Source organism: Piliocolobus tephrosceles, chromosome X, assembly GCF_002776525.5.
Source record: "Piliocolobus tephrosceles isolate RC106 chromosome X, ASM277652v3, whole genome shotgun sequence".
Taxonomy (NCBI): domain Eukaryota; kingdom Metazoa; phylum Chordata; class Mammalia; order Primates; family Cercopithecidae; genus Piliocolobus; species Piliocolobus tephrosceles.
Window position 1 is genome coordinate 91,768,327 of NC_045455.1, and position 14,415 is coordinate 91,782,741.

Genomic DNA, 14,415 nt, shown 5'->3' on the forward strand with positions numbered 1-14,415 from the left:
TATCTGCCCGTCTCTGCGTCCCAAAGTGCTGGGATTACAGGTGTCAGCCACCACGCCTGGCCTAAAAAAATCAGCCTTTTAAATTTTTTTTTTAACACAGCTTTATTGACGGATAATGTACATATCATAAAACTCACTTATTTAAGTGTGTAATGAATTTTAGTAAAGTCACAGAGTTGTACAAGCATCCCCACAGCCCAATTTTAGAGCATACCTATCGCTTCAGAAGATCCCTCTTGGCCTCTTGCAGTGATTTCACTCTTCAGTCCCAGCCACAGGCAATTTCTAATTTCTCTACTGGTTCTATAGATTTGCCTGTTGTAGACATTTCATAAAAATGGAAATAACCAATCAAATTCAGACAATATTTATTGACCTTTGATACAAAACATAAAGGTTTATCTTGCTTATAGAACTGCCTTTCCCCATCTCCATTTTCCCCAGTTTTTGGTAATTATATATTATTTTAAAAATTGCTATATTGGCTTTTTTTTTTTTTTCAGATGGAGTCTCGCTCTGTCACCCAGGCTAGGATGCAGTGGTGTGATCCCAGCTCATTGCAACCTCCACCTCCCGGGTTCAAGCAATTCTCCTGCCTCAGCCTCCTGAGGAGCTGGAACTATAGACACACACCACTGCACCCAGTTAATTTTTGTATTTTTAGTAGAGACGGGGTTTCGCCATGTTGGCCAGGCTGGTCTCAAACTCCTGGTCTCAAGTGATCCACCCACCTTGGCCTCCCAAAGTGCTGGGATTACAGGTGTGAGCCACCACACCTGGCCTATGTTGGCTATTTTTGTCATTTTAAGCAATATATTCTTTCTATTTATGTGTGTATGTTGTTCCATAAGCTTCTGTCAACATCTTTTGCCTCCCTTGCTCCATATAAAATGCCTTACAATCCTCCCTCTTTTCCCCTACCCTTTTTCACAGAATAACTGTGAATCACTGCTAGGACTTTATTGTTATGAAAGCCAATAATATTTTATCTTTCATTCTACAACTACAATTAAGTCTTACATGTCTGTAGGTTGATTCTAAAAGTAGAAAACTAGGAGCAGTCTTTATGATTTTTGTCCACGTTGCTCAGTGTAGAGCCAGGGCCATGCCACGATGCCATTTCCTTCCCTCCGTGTTGTTTGCATCTGCCATGGTGCTTCCGGGGCAACGCTACTCCCTTCATAGCTAAGCAGGCTTTCTTCCCGCATCCTTCATCAAATGCTGCATGTCACAGTAAGATAAGGGTCACACGTGAGCCATTTCTTTATACCTTGTTTTAGATGATTTTCCCTCTAGTTTTAGATTTTTTTTTTTATCCTTCCTATCGGAAAAGGATAAAAAATCTTAGGAACTTTCACTGTGTCCTGAAATTTGTCTGCTTTCCAATCACACTACTGTGTGAGGTCCTTCTTCCCCAGAGTCCTTCGTTGTTCTGAATTTAAGTGGATTTTTTCTGGGCTGAATGCACAAGCCTTCAGCCTGGGTCTTCTGTTCATTGGGTTCCTGGAGCCAGCGCTAATCTCCAAAAAGTGTCCTTTCCTGGTTTCCATCTTCTTTGACTGGAGTATAACCTCCAGTAAACTCCTGGGGAGGGGAAGAAAGGTATGAGAGAGGTGACTTTCCGGTATCACATCAAATGTATTATTTTCTCTTTCATCATGTATTGTTTGTCTGCACCTATTATTGAACTTTCAAAACTGTTTTCCCTCTGAATTGGAGGGTATCACTTCAATGTTTTCTAACATTTTGTGCTGCTGATAAGAAAACTCTGCTGCAGTCTAGCTCCTGCTCCTTAGCTGCTGGGCTGTTCTTTGCCTTTGGAAGATTTTTATGATGTTCCATTTATTGTTAGTTACTGTTCTGAAATTTCACAAAGATGCATTTCAGGCCTCTTTATTTTATCCTGCTTGGAATTCAATACCAAGACATAACATTTTCAGTTCTGAGAAAAGTTTTTAAAAAATGATTTTACAAAAATCACACACAGACACACAAATGATTTCCCTTTCTTCATTTCTCTGCTCTCTTTTAAAAACTCCTGCTGGTATAATATTAGATATCCTGGATTACTTCTTTCTTGTAGTTTTTAAAAAATATTTTCTTATCTCACTCAGTCTTTACTTTTTCACCTTGTAGAAGTTATTTTTATCAACTCGAAAATAATTTCTTTGAAAGATTTTTTTTGGGGGGAAGCAATCATATTTTTCATTTCCAAAAAACTTTTCTGTTCTCTGATCTCTTTTCAAGACATTCTGTCCTGGTTTTTTGATTTTAAATGAAAAATTACTTGAATCAGATAAATTATTTAAATTCTCCTTTGTCATCTCTAATGACTCAGTTCAATTTTCTTTTAAAGAATTCTTTTCTGGGGGACTGGGGAGGTGGCTCACACCTGTAATCCCAGCACTTTGGGAAGCCATGGTGGGCAGATCACCTGAGGTCAGGAGTTTGAGACCAGCTTGGCCAACATGGCAAAACCCCGTTTCTACTAAAAATACAAAAATTAGCTGGGCATGGTGGCAGGTGCCTGTAATCTCAGCTACTCGGGAGGCTGAGGCAGGAGAATCACTTGAACCAGGGAGGTGGAGATTGCAGTGAGCAGAAATCACACCATTGCACTCTAGCCTTGACAAGAGACCAAGACTATGTCTCCAAAAAAAAAAAAAAAAGTCTCTTCTGTTATCCGAATATTTTTGTCTGTTTTTTTTTTCTTCTTCTCTTCAAGGTCACTTGCTCTGTTTACTTTCTTTTTTCTGTTTTTTTTTTTTTTTTTTTTAGTCGGAGTCTCACTCCCGTCACACAGGCTGGAGTGCAGTGGCACAATCTTGGCTCACTGCAACCTCCACCTTCCTGGGTTCAAGCGATTCTCCTGCCTCAGCCTCCTGAGTAACTGGGATTACAGGCATGCATCACCATGCCTGGCTAATTTTTGTATTTTCAGTAGAGATTTGGTTTTGCCAAGTTGGTCAGGCTGGTCTCGAACTCCTGACCTCAGGTGATCCACCTGCCTTGGCCTCCCAAAGTGCTGGGATTACAGAAGTGAGCCACTATACTCCACCTGACTTTTTTTCTGAATTTGTTAATTTGTTTGCTGATCCTTTGTTTTGTTTTTCAAGGTCTTAAAAACTTTTCTTTTGCGCTTTAACAATTTAGTACTCATTACAGCTAATGAGTGAGTTCAGCAAATATGTCGGATATAATACCAAAATTTACAAATCAATTGTATTATGCATTAGCAATGAACTGCCCAAAAATGAGATTGAGAAAATAATTCTATTTATAACAAAATCAAAAGTAATAAAATACTTAAGTATAATTTTAACAAAAGAGTATAAGATTTATTCATTGAAAACTACAAAATATTGTTAAATTACAGAAGACGTAAATAAATGTAAAGACATCCATGTTCATGGATCAAAATACTTAATATTGTTAAGATGGGAATACTCACCAAGTTGGTGTACAGTTTCAATGCAATCACTATCAAAATCTCTACTGATTTTTTTTTTTTTTGCAGAAATTGACAGGCAGAGATTGCAGTGAGCCGAGATAGCACGATTACAGTTCGAGGTTGCAGTGAGCTATAATTGCACTGCTCTACTCCAGCCTGGGCAACAGAGCGAGACCCTGTATCTTGAAAGAAACAACAAAACATACATAAAAAAAAAAAAAAACTACTAAATTTAAAAAGAGCCCAAAGTATAAGACTCTTAAGTGAAAATGTGTGTAAATCTTCATCATTTAGGCATTGGTTTCCTAGATATGATCTCAGTAATGTCTAAGTAAACAAAGACAAAAACAGACAAATCGGATTACATGAGCATCACAGACTCTTGTGCATTAAAGGACACTATCAAGAGATTGTCCTAAAGAAAAGAAAACCCACAGAATGAAATAAAATATTTGCAAACCATGCATCTCATAAGCATCTAGTATCTAGAATATATGAATGAAGATCTCTAACAGTAAAAAAAAAAAAAAAAAAAACCATTAAAAAATGAGCAAATGATTTGAACAGACATTTCTCCAAAGAAGACATACAAATGGCAACGAGGTATTTGAAAAGGTGCTCAACATCATTGATCATCAGAGAAATGCAAATCAAAACTACAATGAGATATCATTTGAGACACACTAGAATGACTATAATAATAATTTTTAAAAGGGAAATAAATATTGGCAAGGATGTGGAAAAATTGGAACTCTAATAAGTTGCCGGTGGGTATATAAAATGGCACAACCGTTGTGGAAAACAGTTAGCTAGCTCCTAAGAAAGTTAAACACATAGTTCTCATATAACCCAGCAATTCAATTCCTAGGGATGTAGCCAAGAAAATGAAAATGTATGTTCACACAAAAGCTTACATTTTAATGTTCACAGCAGCATTATTCATAATAGCCAAAAAGTGGAAACAACTCAAGTGTCCACTAACAGATGAGTGAGTAAATAAATTGTGATCTATCTACACAAAAAAATACTATTCAGCCACAAAAAGGAATGAATTACTAACACAGTCTACGATGTGGATGAACCTTGAAAACACTATGCTGAGTAAAAATAGTCAGACAAAAAAGGCTACATGTTGTAGCCTTTTACTCCATTTATATGAAATGTTCAGAATGGGCAAAACTATGAAGAAACAAAACAGATTAGGAAGCGTTCAGGGCTGAGGGCAGGGAGACTGGGCAATGGCTGCCCACAAGCATGGGATCTCTATTTGGGGTGATGAAAACGTCCTGGAATTAGTGCTTTTGGTTGCACACCTTGTGAATCTGATATACTGAGAACCACTGAATTGTACACTTTAATTTTTTGCGGGGGATGGAGTTTCTCTCTTGTTGCCCAGGCTGAAGTGCAGTGGCACAATTTCGGGTCACCGCAACCTCCGCCTCCCAGGTTTAAGCAATTCTCCTGCCTCAGCCTCCCAAGTAGCTGAGATTACAGGCATGCGCCACCTGCCTGGCTAATTCTGTAAGTTTAGTAGAGACGGGGTTTCACCATGTTGGCCAGCCTGGTCTGGAATTCCTGACTTCAAGTGATCCACCCGCCTCAGTCTCCCAAAGTGCTAGTATTACAGGTGTGAGCCACTGCGCCCGGCCAATTGTACACTTTAAAATGATACTATTATGGTACGTGAATTGTTTCTTTAAAAACAAGGGAAAAAATACATAGAAACAGTTTAGACATGCATTATCTTCTGTGAATGGCATTGTCAACAATCCAACATAGATTAAATTAATTAATAAACAAGAATCAGCCTCATTTTTTACAATAAAAACTTTTGATATTTTTATACATGCTGTTTATTCAAAACTTACAGGTTTTCTATATGGGAATTACAATTCCCTTCATAACCTTTAGTTTAGTTTCAATGGTAGATGGTAGAATGACACGAATATTTTAATGTAACAATGACTGTCTACTTCAATCGCCTATACACACACTTTCAGTAAGTATGGACTATTTTTGTAATTCTTGCCTTTTTTTCTATTTTAAATTTGTGCTGATAACATTGATTGAAATATAATCTTTTGTGTAGGGGCTGGTTACACGGTGGCTCACGCGTGTAATCCCAGCACTTTGGGATGCCAAGGTGGGCAGATCATGAGGTCAGGAGATTAGGAGATTGAGACCATCCTGGCTAACATGGTGAAACCCCGTCTCTACTAAAAATACAAAAAATTAGCCAGGCATGGTGGCGGGCGCCTGTAGTCCCAGCTACTCGGGAGGCTGAGGCGGGAGAATGGCATGAACCTGGGAGGCGGAGCTTGCAGTGAGCCGAGATAGCGCCACTGCACTCCAGTCTGGGTGACAGAGCAAGACTCTGTCTCAGAAAAAAAAAAAAAAAAGAAAAGAAATATAATCTTTTGTCTCTTGAGTCTGGTAATAAAACATTTGCGCTTGTATTTTTTGTGTGTCTTTGCTTTTTAAATTTTATTTTTCTAGTAATTTATTTTGATCATATTTTAAAAAGTAACCTTCTGCAATGGATTCGAAATTTTAACACAAGAGCTGGTCCTTCACTACAGATGCTTTGAGAAGCACTTGTGCGGGGCCCCTGGGTGTGGACGGAGTACTCTGTAATAAATTATCTACAACGGAAAGTTTACATCTTCCTAGGTAAATGTGTGAAATTTCTTCATTCTTTATCTTTTGTCACAGTGGCAATGTTGGCCTTCCAGATGTTCTGGAAGAGTGGGAAGGGGAGGCGTGACTGGCAGGGCTGTGACATAGTGGCGTACATATTCCATCATTCCCCCGTTTCTCTCCTTCTCTTTTAGGTCTCCATAGAGGAGGCTGGCTCCTTCTTACAGAGCCTCCAACAACGATTGTATTCTGGGCTTCAGCATCCTTCTCTTGCCTGTACATTAGCTTTCTTACTATTTTTTTTTTTTTTTTTCTGAGACAGAGTGTTGCTCTGTCACCCAGGCTGGAGTGCAATGGCGCGATCTTGGCTCACCGCAACCTCCGCCTCCTGTGTTCAAGCAATTCTCCTGCCTCAGGCCCCCGATAGCTGGGACTACAGGCACACTCCATCGTGCCTGGCTAATTTTTGTATTTTTAGTAGAGATGGGGTTTTACCACATTGGTCAGGCTGGTCTCGAACTCCTGACTTTAGGCGATCTACCCACCTTGGCCTCCCAAAATGCTGGGATTACAGGCGTGAGTCACTGTGCCCGGCCTGTACATCAGCTTTCTGTCCTCTGGAAATTTGTTGAAATTTCTTGTTTACTGATACCCTTCCATGCTTTTGTTGCGTGAGTTTATTCCTCTTTGTATTTCTACATGGTCATTGCACTGGGGTGTCAGGAGGGACACGAGGTGAACACATATGTTCAGTATGTCATCCTGAACTAGAATAGCCAGGTTTTGGTTATGGAAAATAATAATGCTGAATGGTTTTTTTGTCTGAGCATACATTTTCATTTCTCTGTGTAGATAGTTAGAAGTGGGTGTGTTTAACTTACTATCTGACAAATTGTTTTCCGAAGTGACTGTATCTTTTTTACATTCTCGCCAGCAATGTGTGAGGATTCCAGTTCCTCTAAATCTTTACCAGAATTTGATATTTTCAGTTTTTCCGATTAGAGACATTTTAGTGTATGTGTCATAGTATCTCAGTATGGTTTTAGTTCGCATTTCTCTAAGCACTGATAATGTTGAGCAACTTTTCATATGCTTATTTGCTATCATAATATATTCTTTGGTGAATTATCTGTTCATATCTTCCCCTGAACATTTTGAATTGTCTTTTTTTAATGGAGTGATAAGAGTTCTCTATTCTGATGCAAGTCTTTTTTCAGACACATGATTTGCAAATATTTAGTCTCAGCTTGAGACTAAACTTCGCATTTTCTGTTTTCTTTTCTTTTTATTTTTTTTTGAGATGGAGTCTCACTCTGTCGCCCAGGTATTACAATAATAAACTTCCCAATATTAAACCATTATTCAATTTCTAAAGTAAATTCTGTTTAGCTTACCCTTTTAATATATGGTTAAAATAGTTTTATAATATTTTATGATTTTATACCTATATTCATGAAAAGATTATAGCTTCACATCTTTTTAAAGGTTTTTATCTTTTGTTATTAAGATTATTCTTGCTTCATAAAATGAACTCAATAATTGTTTGTTTTTTCTCTATGTTTTACTACAGCCTGAATAGCCTATGAATGATGTATTACCATAGAATTTAAAGGCATTTACTTGTAAAGCCACTTAAGACTAAAATCATGGTTCTCAAATCTAATTGTATATTAAAATCACCTGGAGAGCTTTAAAAAATCTCAATGCACGGGCCACACCCCGATGAAGGAATTCAGAATCTCTGATGTAAGGATTTTTAAATGCAAAATAAAATGAAAGGCTCAATAGTTTATAAAGTTTGTGCTAGATCTAGTATCTTCTGGTTTTGTCTGTAACTGGTCCAGTAGTAAATATTGATTCATCTGTAAGCTTTCTGACATCAACTAACTAATGGTGTCCATAGCAATAGAACTACAAGCTAGTTTCTCTGCCTTTATCTTACTTTAATTGTACACCAAACTAATAAGGCAAAGCACGTAATATAATAACTATTTTAAAAGCAAATAAACTGTGGAAGGTTAAGTGGCAAAGCCTCTTGACTCCCATCACTTTGGCATTTCAATCAATAATAGAGTCTAAAGACCAAACAATAAAACAATGGTTAACATAGAAAAAGAGAAACATGAGTTCATTAACTAACCAGGAGATCTTATTTCCAAAGAGTAAATCTGATTACATTGTTCCTGTTTAAAACCCTTCAATGGCTTCCTTATGCTTAAAGGAAAAAAAAAAAAAATCCAAATTCCTTTGTGTGGCATAAGAGGTTCTTTGTGTAACACAAGATCGGGCCCCTTATCACCTCTCCAGTCGTATTTCTCAAAAGGCCTCTCTTGCTTCCTATACTCAGTCATGCAAAATGTTCTGCAATTCTCTGAATGCTCTGGCTTTTCTTTTCCTTTTTGTGCCCATGCCTGTGCCCAAGTTATTTGCTTTTTCTGAAAGATCCATCTTTCAAAACCTTCTTTTCCCTCCCTCCAACCCTGTTGACCAACTTATCTTTTAAAGTCTGATTCCGTTTCAGGGCCATCTCCTCTGAGACCTTCCTTCCTGACTGCTTCTCGAGTTCCCCTATAAAACAGTGACTGCCCGAAGAGCAGCGACAGTTTGTAAATCATTCTATTCATGCTGCCTAGAACAAAGCCACACTTGTGTTTAATAAAGGTTTATCAAATGAATGAAGACTGGTCACCATGAGTCCTGACCCCTTCTATTGGAAATATGTGAAATATACAAAGTAAAAGATAATTTCTGATAGGGGCTCCTATCGGGAACTGTGAGAGATCTGTTCACTGAACCCAAGGTCTTACCTATTCAATCTCTACGTTGCCAGTCTGCGCCCCTGGATTTTCAAGGGGCTCCATGGAATTGGGAGGCTGATGAAGCTGGTGACCGCCCTCCCATAAGCGTGCTGTTTTGGTGATTCCAGTGCTTACTCCTTTCCTCAAATGTGGTCATAAGAAGTCAGGAAAGTCAATATGCTTTCACTAGGGAAAAAGGAGGAAAGCCTGCTTTAGTTGGCTGTTACATTTTTGATGAGGCGAAAATTCAAACAAAATTATGACCATAAGGACTGTAATTGTTCTTTCCTGTTAATAACCTCAGTTAGCCAATTGGATTGTGAGTGTGTGGCATGCTTGTATCGTGTATGTGAGTAGGGAATGCACGTGCGTTAAAGTTCACATGTGCTTAAGAGCTTAGACATACCCGCAATTTGCAAGACAGCGTCATGTCCTGATGGGCTAAAGGCTGTGTAAGAAACCTGAGCTGTAATTTCTCCACACAAATGTACGTCCTGGGGTGCTCACTTCATGGTGTGGTCTGTATGCTGTGTGGCTACACACCTGGCTGAGAACAGAATTACTGATGAGAAACGTGCCTGCTTCTCTGCATAAAAGATGATGTCTGAGTAGAAGGTCGCCAAGGGAGGATTAAGAGCAAGAATGCGAGAATGTGCTCAGGAATCCGTGCGTGAGATGATGAGCTTGTGAGCTGATGTTGATTCTGTGCAGTTCCCAGTGTCTTATTCATAGGCAAGATTTTCTTGCTCTTCATTCAGCCTTTAATGTTTTAAGCAAAGATTCTTTAAAAGATCTAACAGGAAACAAGGAGCTGCAGTGAAACTTGGGCAGTCAGTTTGAATCTGAATAAATATTTGTCAGATTGGAGGAGTGCTGAAAGCATTAAGTTACTTGGAGATTTCTCTTTTTCTTTGGCAAGAAGCATGACTGGGACAGGTGAGGGCTACAGATTCTTCTGGATCACTCCCTCCCATGTCGATCTCTCCTTTGAATTTGCACTTTGTAGTTTGACACAGATTAGTGCTTCCCAGTCCTCTAACTGTAACACGTGCCTCAGTTTCCCTTCTCCGATAAGATGGGGATATCTTTGGGTGTAGAAGAAAAAAAACAGATGATCTTTTTTTTTGTAGCCCAGCAAGTTCCAGGCACATTAGAAACTGATTAGAAACTGGTACACAAGTGTTACTTGCTTAATTTATTACAAATCCTTTAAAAATGAGGTAATGACTATCATTTAAAAATAAAACCAAACTGTGAAGAACTTCTCTCTTCCTGTTAGTGGAGACTTTCCACAGAATTTTTTTTTTTTTTAATGGAATGGGGAGGCAGTGGGCATGTTGAGTTTTCCATTGAATATTTTGCTGCAAAGAACTTTGGAGGAGAGGAAAAAAAAAAATGCAAAGCCAAACAAGGCTGGTATTTTTCAAGGGCTCATTTAATTTCAAAACCACAGTGCCTTTCATTGATTTTTTTACCTTTAAAAAGACAGCAATGCCCATCTGCTCAAAATCCCATCCAGAGATGAAATTATGAATTAAAGCTGTGTTACACATGTACAGTTGAGACATCCTCTGTTTGTGCACTGGGCCTGCCAGATGACACACTGAAATAGCCTAGGGTCTGTGCTTGGGGTGCTGCCAACGGAGCAGATACACGGCTGATGAAAATCATCCATCATTTCAAATCAGAGGTGCTCTATTCCTGCAGACTCCTGTTATGAACAATCTCATCTGATCTTATATTGAAACAAGCTGTCTTCAACACTCAGGCCTGGCCCCAGGCACAATGAGGCAGATGGAATAGGAATCGCTCATTCCATGCCTGCATTTGCCGGAATTCTAGGATTTCATCAGAAGTTTGCTTGTCTGAGCCTAGCCTGACAGGATCAACTTCACTGAGTTGGGTTTTAATATCAGTTCTTATCTCCTTCAATCTGTGCAAAAACTCTCACGGAGGATAGTGTTCATCATTTTTTCACTTAAAGTCATATATATGAGTCTTCATATAGAGTGATTCTTTTTAGATTCAGTTTCTGGGAAAAAAAAAGTCACATGATCTTTCTGTCTGCTAATGATATTATGCACGTTGCTCTTGTCTCTATTTTTGCCTTGGCCTCCAGGAAGCTCAGAGCCACATTTACACTCAATTACAGAAATAACATTACATGCTAGTATTACCATATTTGTGATACTCTTTTCTGTTGATCCTTAGTTTCCATTTCCATTCTTCTTTTATTAAGCCTAACACAGTTTTTGCTGTAAGCTATATCAAAATCATTTTGGAGAAAGGCCAGGCTTATATAAATGATAAAGCATAACCATCTTTTATTTCCCAGCTAACTGGTTTGTGTTTTACAGTATATAGTTTTAGAAGAATAGACTGTTTCTTTAAACAGATGAGAATCAAGTATCTTGCTTCTTCATGAAGTTAACCACGGTTATATCATCGACATTGATACAGATGCCTGATAAAAGATCAGAATTGCGTTTGATAACCAAGTTTCTCTTACGCATTCTCAGCAGCTTTCAGTCTCTTAAGTTTTTAGTCTTCTTTATTTACTAATCTTGAAAGTAAACACGGTTCTTATCTAAAATTATTATAATATTAAAAGAATTTATTATAAAACTATTTAATCTTTTAATATTTAAAAGATATTAAATAAACTTACAAAGACAACAGCAGCTAAGTTAGAATGGCCATGACTGAATAGAGAAAAACTGTAATAAAATAAAATAAATTAAATAGGGAATGTATCCGTGAAATGTTAAGAAAGGCACTAGCCCAAATAATCAGTACTGAGACTGCACCTTGGGTTTGCTTTAAAGCCTCTAGCATGAAGCTGATGGCTGCCCAGTCATCTCAAGGGTCAGCACTGTCCCTTAGGAGCTTACAGTTTAAGTCGACTAGGCAACTCCTAGCCTTGGGCAGAAGCTGAAACTCAGCACTTACACACAGGACTGATGTTATAACTCGGAACACAGAGTCCTCAGTTTCCTTTGATACTTTTTTTTTCTGAGGGCCACTCACATCCGTCTTCTGTCTTCTTTCACGATCCTGTCTTAACAATCATGTAAACTGAATCCTTTATCAGACACTCAACGGAAGCAGACTCTGTCAATTACTGGTGGAGGGAGTGTCATAAAGAAGCTATCCCTGAAAACAAAGGTGACCTGGCAGGCTTCACGAAGCCTTCACGAAGCCAGAGGGCAGGGGATGTCCACCCTCACTCAGGACACCCTTGGGGCACTCTGCACGTCGCCCTGCACAGCTGCAACTAGTTAAGCCCTTCTGGGTACCATGTGTTTCCGTGACCTGCACTTCCTGTGTCTTGTACTCAGAATTTTTTCCCATCACATCACATGATCCTGCAGTTGAGGGACAACGCTGACTTTTCCTCTGCCATCCTGCACAGCACACAGTGGGGCTCCTGCCACCCTGGGCCTTCTTGTGTCCTGGCTGAGCTGTGGACGGCCCCGCTCTCCCACCGGATCCTCCTGGGTCACGGAAGGATTCTTGGGAGAAATTGATCAGCGTCCTTACCTACCACCTGTGCGCCTTGGGCAACTGCAGTTCTCAAGCTCCAAGGCCTTCGTTTTCTCAGCTGTAAAATGAAGGGACTGCAGCAGCCTCCTGCTTTGAAGAATCCCACCTGAGTTTATATCAGAACAATCAGAGAGAGATACGTATATATATCTTTTTACATTTTTAAAATGTTATTTCCCCCCCAAACCATGTCAGCTTCAAGTGAGGAAATCAATTCTTTAAAAATGATGTGGCTGTGCCCTCCAGTGGTTGACCGTGAAGTCATCAGGCTGTTCAGGTGACAGCACGGCTCGCAGGAAAGCGCAGGCCGGGCTACACCCCAAAGGACGAAGGTGGGTCTAAAGATAGGTGAATCTGTTATTCCGGACAGCACCGAATCGCCGTGTAGACCGGTCGCCAAGTACAACTGCGAGCCCCAAGGCGTCACCAGCCTGGGCATCCCAGCCCCGGTGCTTTGAGTCCTACTTCTGCTTGGCTATAGGAAAGGGACGGCTTTGGGGCCACTTCCAGGCTCTCAACACGCGGCCACTGCTGGAAATCCTCGCGGCCGCGGCTCTTCCCTCTCCAGTCGAAGAGAAGCCGCAGAGGCCTGGCCGCTGCTGCCTACTCCCGACACCGCCCGTCAGCCCCCCGGCTCAGCTGCAGGGCCGGGGCGCCCATAGGCGGCAGCCGTCAGCCCGCGCCCAGGGGAAGCCCACGGCCGCCCCGGCTCCCCGCGCGCAGACGCAGCTGCGCCGCCCAGCGGGGTGGGTCGCGGGACAGCGGCGCACGCTTCCTGCTTCCGCTCGCTCCCCCGCGGGCCCGGCTGGATCGTCAGGTTTGCGCAGGCGGAACTGGAGGAATAAACGCAAAGCCCCAGCACCTCGTGAATTTCAGGACCCGTCTCACGCGCAGCGTGTTCACGCTTATTTCCGGACTCCTTGCATGCAAAACAGTGAGTGAAGAACTGACAGTGAAGGCGGTAGGACTTACCTAAATTATACAATGATAAATAAATGGCAGATGAAAAATGGGACCTTTGGTTTCTAGTCAATGTCTAGATAATTTCCTCAGGAAGCGATTGGGCAGATGCAGGCCCAGCTAGCAAGGAGAATGGCCCCTTAGCCAGGTCTTGGGATTCCCTGAGGGCTGAGCTAGGAGGGAGAGAGGGAAAGGAAAGGTTAAAGACCCTTCTGGCCTTTAGCATCATCACGAATGAACGTTTACCGAGCACTTACTTTATAAAGAGCACTGTGATCGATGCTGGGGAATATTCAGAGGAATAAATAAGGCAGTCTCATTTTCCAGGTCTTCATCCACTGGAAGGGTCCCCTCCTGCAGGAACTGGGTACTGGTCAGCCACTGCGCCCTGGCCTTCGGTTCTGAAACATGCTGTGGAGTTCAGACATGGTTTCTGCCTCCAAGAGATTTATATGCCAGCAAAGGAAAAAAGACATATACATAAAGAGATAAATAATAGCCAAGATATTTTTTGAAAAGTAGTTGGGGTAAAAATACACGTAACATTTACCATCGTAATCATCTATATGTGTCCCGTTCAGTAGTGTCAAGAACATCCGCACCATTGTGCAGCCACACTCCAGAACACTTTTCATCTTGTAAAGCTGAACCTCCACACTCATTAAACAACATTTTCCCATTCCCCTTTCCCTAGCCCCTGAAAAACCACCATTCTACAGGTGCTGCTTGACTTATGATGGGGCTAGGTCTAGATGAACCCATCATCGAAAGCTGACATGCATTCCATGCCCCTAACCTACTGAACATCACAGCTTAGCCCAGCCTACCTTAAACGTGCTCAGAACACTTACATTAGCCTACAATTGGGCAAAATCACCTAACATAAAGCTTATTTTCCAATAAAGTACAAAACATCCCATGTAATGTATTAAATCCTGTACTAAAAGGGAAAAGCTCTAATAGTAAGTACTCAGTAAATGCTCAGAATGGTTCTATGGTGTATTAGTCTGTTCTCACACTGCTAAC

General features: G+C 40.6%; 1 long non-coding RNA gene across 1 annotated transcript; it reads right to left on the reverse strand.

The window, feature by feature from the left end:
- Positions 1–351: 351 nt before the first annotated feature.
- On the reverse strand, positions 352–10,075 carry LOC111524989. The gene is made up of 3 exons (XR_002725923.2): positions 9,394–10,075; positions 8,896–9,072; positions 352–1,584 (listed from the first exon to the last, which is right to left on the reverse strand). It is a non-coding gene; the product is annotated as an uncharacterized LOC111524989 (long non-coding RNA).
- Between the last annotated feature and the right edge of the window lie 4,340 nt (positions 10,076–14,415).